The sequence below is a fragment of the Hippocampus comes genome, unplaced genomic scaffold (assembly GCF_001891065.2).
Source record: "Hippocampus comes isolate QL1 unplaced genomic scaffold, H_comes_QL1_v1.1 scaffold39, whole genome shotgun sequence".
Classification (NCBI taxonomy): domain Eukaryota; kingdom Metazoa; phylum Chordata; class Actinopteri; order Syngnathiformes; family Syngnathidae; genus Hippocampus; species Hippocampus comes.
In genome coordinates, this window is record NW_017842054.1 from 775690 (window position 1) to 782094 (window position 6405).

General features: G+C 47.8%; 1 long non-coding RNA gene across 3 annotated transcripts in view; it reads right to left on the bottom strand.

Moving 5' to 3' along the window:
- Positions 1-6405, bottom strand: part of LOC109510085 (uncharacterized) — a 43771-nt gene that overhangs the window by 25089 nt on the left and 12277 nt on the right. For 2 of the 3 annotated variants that reach the window (XR_002167060.1, XR_002167058.1), the window contains 4 exons: positions 6170-6318; positions 5935-6030; positions 4912-5002; positions 4057-4704 (listed from right to left, as the gene is read on the bottom strand). This is a non-coding gene — a long non-coding RNA (uncharacterized LOC109510085). Of the gene's footprint in view, positions 1-4056; positions 4705-4911; positions 5003-5934; positions 6031-6169; positions 6319-6405 lie in introns of those variants that run through there. The other variant, XR_002167059.1, reaches the window with a different exon arrangement.

Here is a 6405-nt window from a genome sequence, read left to right on the forward strand (position 1 = left end):
CGTCTCCGTCCACGGGAGACGCGCAAGTGCAGCTGCCACGCATGAATGTTTGATCAACTCGCCGCGAGAAGGCTTGCCCTCCGAAATCCGCGTCAAGATCCGAGGCCGCGCCGTCACATATGTGGGCGGGCACACCTGATGAATGAATGAAGGAAGTGATGAATGAATGAATGAATGAATGAAGACTTGCAAGAAGGCGGCGAAGAAGCAGGGCGGGGATGCGAGTGCTCGTCGCAGCAGAGTGAAGGTGCGCGGGGACGACGTCAAAAGGCGGCGCCGTCAAGACAGCAACAAGACTCCAACAGTCATGTTACAAAAATAAAAATACTGAGCTGGCAATTCGGTCACAGAACTGCGTCATTGCTAAAACATGATGCTGGAGGATTTCATTTTCTTTTTAAACAAATGATTCGCATTTAGCATTAAGATGACACAAAGTTCAGGCCTGCCGTGTTGGGCGTGTGCATTACTCTTGTCAAAAATGTGGAGTGAGCAGTCCAAATCACGAGTATTTATGATGGCCTTGTGGTTAATTCCACCGTGATTACGATGACAAAAAGATATCTTTTTTTTTCCAGAAATAAATAGCGTTTTATTTAGTTCCCAATCGAGGATGACGATCCGTTGTGGGGGGCGGGACGAGCGACGCTTACGATTGGCTGGGGGCCGCCGGGGCCGCTCCTGCGATTGGCCGCTCGGGCTGGTTTGCTTCTCGCTGGCTCTCTTTGTGCGCATGCGTGCGATTTGCAAACGAAGCCTGCGAATCACCTCATCGCTGTTTCAAAAGTTTCTATTTGGTCATCGCCGACAAAATGCATTTTGGTTGATTTCACGACTTGGCTCTGCATTTTACTTTTCAGGAGGTGGCGGCGTGAGCAGCTACCGGAGATCTCGTCCACTCGAAAGGTATTCATGATATCGTGGATCGGCATTATTGTCGATTTATATTTGCTGCTGCACGGTGAAGACAGAAGCCATTAATTTGTTGTTGTTGTTGTTGTTGCTGTTGTTGTTTCCATCTCAATCTCGCCGTCTGGCTACACCTTGCAATGGAGCGCGCGGCTGTCCGAGCAGGCACAGAGACCGCAGTGGAGGCCGGACCGGGCCGGGCCGGGCAGGGCCATTCTCAACACCTGACGTCCGTCAACACATTAAAGCGAGGCTGAGCAGGACACGCAGCTCGAGACCCGCCCCACAGTCTGTCGTCCAAGTCCTTTCTGGAACTCGCAAAGCCAACCGGCGCCTCTGTCTGAATACATTGACAATTTCGATTATTTTGCGCGGAGCCTCAAACCAAATCGTAAATAAGGCCGACAAAAAATGTGGGGAAAAAATTCTAAATATCGAAATGCATCGATTGTCAGTCATCCATGTCCGACGTTTTGCGAGTTTTGAGAAAAGGCAAGCGGACTGTTCTTATTTGTTGAAGATGTTTCAACTCAAATCCAAAAGGGCTTTTTATTTGTGTGGCCTTTCTGATTCAAATTGAAACAACAAGAACCGTTAGAAAGCCCAGACTGTTTCACTATGGATAGTTGTTGGCGTTGTTCCATTCGTTGAGGTTTCCCGTTGTTTGCTGAGATGTCCTACACTGTGAGCGTGCCTTGAACGCACCTCGAGTCTGGCGCGAAGTGCCCGACGCGAGAGAAAACCGTTTTGTTCGTGTCGTGAAACTCCATCATTACAGATTGCCTGTGTTCTCCCACCTTGTTGTTGTTGTTGTTATGTGAACGCCAAAGGGTGAGCTTAATCATTTATAATGTTCGTCTCAAACGATTACTGTACGCGAGAGCGTCGGCTCGTGAGTGACGTCACGTCGATCCACGCTCGCCAGCACTTTCGGCTCACGTGCTATTATTGAATATTTGGATGTGAATTGTTTATCGTGTTCTTTACCTGTGTCGTTGCTTAGCCCCTTGAATAAACCTCTGAAATAATATTTATCATGCTAAGAAATGTTTGCCTGCCTCATCCTCTGTCCAGAGTGTTCCCACAGTCTGTTTATATACTGCTCCTACAACGTGAAAAAAGGTAGGCTGTTCAAGAGAAATGACAGCAGATGCTCTACGCCTTGATTAAAAATATCCCAAGTGCCAGTGGGAAAAGTATCGGATGGTAAGAACAGTAAAGTAAATCCTTGCAGGCGCCGACCGTTTCATCAAGTGTCCACTATCGCCGATTGGCACGACACAATGTCCCACGTGTTATTTCGATCTTTTAATTTCTTCAGCTCCAAATGAAATCCTTTGCGGGGTGTGCGGAATTGACTTTTGTTTTATTATTAACTGATTGCCGTTGACCACGTGGACGGAGCTGAAAAACGGAGGCCGTTTTGGAGCCCGCGGCCTCCCCGTAGGGGAGGGAGCGCTCGTATGTGCAGCCTGTGACGGCGCCTTCGCGTTGCAACAACTCGCCGTTGTTTTCAATCTTGCAGGACTGAACCGCCGCACTTTGCGGCACATCCGCTGCCCGTGTACTGTATTACGATTTGATTTCGTACCTATTTTGAGCACTGACGGCCGAATGAGAGCGGATCAGTACCGGTGACCTTCAAGTCCGGAATTGGAAATGTGCGCGTTTCGGAGGCCACCTGTTTATGCCTCGCGGTGGCGGGAGCAGAGGAGGCCTAATTGATTCTTAAGTGGTGTCTCTGTGGAGGAAAAGAGGGCGAAGAGGATAGGGCTTGGGTGGGGGAGGGGGGCACCGTTCACCACTTCAGGGAGCGCCGTGTGTGTACCTGCCTGGATGCGCGAGGATGAGAGGAGAAGAGGAGCGGTTCAGAGCCGGAGGGTTCAATGCGAAGGATGCTGCGGCCGGGAATCGGCAAATCAACTCCGCCTCAATGAAATGATATTAAAACTCGCTCTTGTTATTCACGTTTCAAATAGACACGCTAACGTGCCGCTCAGCACCACCACCGCCACCTACCTAGATTTTTGATTTCTGTGACTCCGCAGAACCGTTGAAACACTTTAAAACAGTACACGTAAACGTACGGCTCGCGGGCCAGAACCAACCCGCCAGTGGGTGCAAATGTGGCCTGTGACTGCAGTGGATGAGTCTAAATAACTGTTGTTGCTCATTTTGTCCAGTGGAGGGAGCACCGACGGACATTTCAATGACGTTCTCTGTCAATTATCTTGCGAAGTGTACTTTTTCAAGTTGATAACTTGCTTCCAAGCGCTAAACCTCATTCAACGTGCTAATGCAAATCAGTGAGTAAACATGAATTCTACTGTCATCATAAAATAAAATCATGACCCCAAAAACAAGCATAAATCACAGATGGTGATCCGGTGGGAGATTGTAAAGTGAACTTGCTCCTCTACGCCGAGGCAATAAGCCGACGTGTCAAGCCTCATTCAGCACACAATGGCGGATCCATCACGCTGGTGACACACACTGCCAAGCAACTCCCCCACGCCCCCCCGTCACCACCCGCCACCCTCAACACACACACACACACACACACATACCACCTTCTCTGCATTGAACTGACTAATGACGCAAACGCTCAAATTCATCTTTGCAGACATGCAGTCAGAGAAGCTGTCCTCCGTGTGTGTGTGTGTGTGTGTGTGTGTATATATATATATAATATTATAATTATATATATTATATTATATTATAATTATATATATTATATATTAGATTGTATTAGGTTATATTAGGATCCCTCCATTGAGCCAAACTTGGAGGAATTTTTGTCCGAATCTTCATTAGAAGTTGACACAATGTAAATCTTAATGTTGAGGAGGGTCTTGTGTGGTGGGGAAGCTGGCGGGGTCGACTGGGGAGGGGGGGCACCCCTCATTAACTGTCGCTAACAAGCCGTGTAAATACACTGATTGGACAGCTCGGATACAAGCGCGCGGCCCTGCCAGGAAGTGCCCCTAATGAGGGCACACAATGCAAACCACATACAAGAAGAAGAAGAAAAAGAAGCAGGCTGGAGGGGTGGGGGGGGGGGAAAGAAGAAAAGACGTTGAGAAATGTTTGAAACTTTCTGTTGCGACTTCTGCTGCGTTTCGAAATTAGACTTTTTTTTCTTGGTTCATTTTACAAGCCTCCTCAATATTGCGAGGCATGAAAACGGCAACGCTAAATGTTGTGCACGTGTCTACATTTGATGTATAAAAAATAAATAAAAAAAAAAAACGAAAAACACTTGTCCGTTAAAATAAAACTGCCGAAAATGTAAATTGGAGAATTTAAAACAGCAAATATTTTCGGGAGTAATACCGTCAAATATTAGCATCAATATTATATATTTATAGGAATAATGACACACTGGTAAGTAGACTCTAGACTGCGCTACAATAATGCAAAGAACGGTAAGTGCAAATAAAATATTTCAGTCCAATGCAAAACGGGAATTAAAAATCAAACGATTCAAGTTTACGTTCACGTGAGCCTCAAAAGTCAAATAAAGACTCTCGAACGTTGCAGAAAATCGGCGCGCTTGTAAACACACTTACACGACCAAAAGCTTCAATGCAAGTTTGTTTTGCACACGCAATAGAGAAACAAGAAATGACTCCTTATTTGCTCATTTTTTTCATTGATGTGACTTTTCCACAATTAAATCCACTGCATAGGCAGCAATTAGTCGTTTTCTGTGGGGGTTTTTTCAAACACTTGACATTTGAAGGGATACTCACGTGGGGCCGCTGTATAATTTCCACCTTGTCCACCCATGCAACGCTGCATTACAAGCGCAAAAAAAAAGAAAAAAATGAAACACATTTCAACACAAAAATCATTCAAAATTACAAACAACCAAAATGTGCCATTTCAAATCTCACACACACACACACACACACACACGCACAGACATGCATGCAAAAAATAAAAATAAAAACAACGAATTTCAAGAGACTTTGCGCCAAATCGAACAGAAATGTTTCTTACCGTATTCATGCTGCGTGTCGCTCCCTCGGTGTGTGCTGCCGCACTGTGTGGCCAAGCAGGGTCCTGCTTGTGCGCGCGTGCGTGGCTCCATCTGCACGCGCACAGAGAGAGAGAGAGAGAAAATGTTCACAGGAAGAAAATAGCAAGGAGTTGTATTTGTGACCTCTCTCTCTCTTCTTCTTCTTCTTCGTCTTCTTCTCGTGACGTCACAAGCCCCATCTCATCCACTTTGCAGGAGCAAGATTGAAGCGTCGTAGCGACGATAACTAACAAGAATTGTCCCAAGCGGGTGTATTGAGGATTTAAAACTACAACACACACACACACACACACACACACACACACACACACACACACACACACACACACACACACACACACACACACACACACCCACACATAACACATAGCAATCTGCCCCCCGCTGCTCGGAACATTGAGCAAGCCCTGGGATAAACACACAATTAGCGGCAGGTGAATAAACTTGTTTGGGAGGGGTGTTAATTACATGCTTAACGTAAACAAAAGGCGAGTAGAAGAATGTGAATTAGCATTGCACCCCCCCCCCTCCCCAAAGCAGCCACCCACCACCTACCACTGGCACCCTTTCCCATTCAGGTTTTACATTTCACCTCTTGTCCGCTCTAGCAGCGATTTCCGAATTGCCTGCGAGGGTTGAAAAACAACAACAAAAACAAAAAAAAGTGTCCTGCACTAATGCCAGATAACACCCGCAGCTTGACGCTGGAGTGGCGCACTAGTAAATTGGAGCGCCGGGAGAGCCGGTCAGGTAAGGAGGCTTTGCATTATGCGGCTCAGCTAAGCCCTTCACTTGTGACTTCATTTGGGCGAGGCGCATTGAAGGCTTGCAGCTTGAACCCCAGCGTGAAAATACCGCCTTTTACTTCCACTCCGAGGAGGAGCCCCCGCGTGCCCCCCCCCCACAGCCCCTCCCTACCATGCCCATCTCCTTCCATCCCAAATAATGACTTCCCTTGCCTGCGTTGACGTCGAGCAACTCACCCAAATGTCCTCACGCGGAGCAGCTCGCATGCATGGCTTCAAGTCTCGCGAGTGGAAAGTCGGCGGAAAGTTTGTGGCGCGGGAGAAGGTGCACGTCTAGAAACAGAGAGCGGAGGAAAAGTTTTGAATTCCGCAACGATTTGCTGCAAAGGCGGCTTAGGATCATTATGTCAGCTTTCCGCCGTTCGGATTAGGCGTCTCCAATCGGGCGGCGGCGGCGGCGGCGGCGGCTCACAATGCGCGTCACTATGCCTCCATCGGCGCGATTTTGACACCCTGGGCTGAATATGAGCCGCAAGTATGAAAATCACACCGAGCGCCGCGGCTACCGCACTTAGCCGAGTCCTGTGACCGTGGATATATGGACATGGATCGTGTCCTTAGCTGCAAGAAAAAAAAACAGAGGGGGGGGGCAGCAAAAGTCACACATGAGCAGCGAGGTTTCTTGACTAGGAGGCTTGCTGGGGGGGG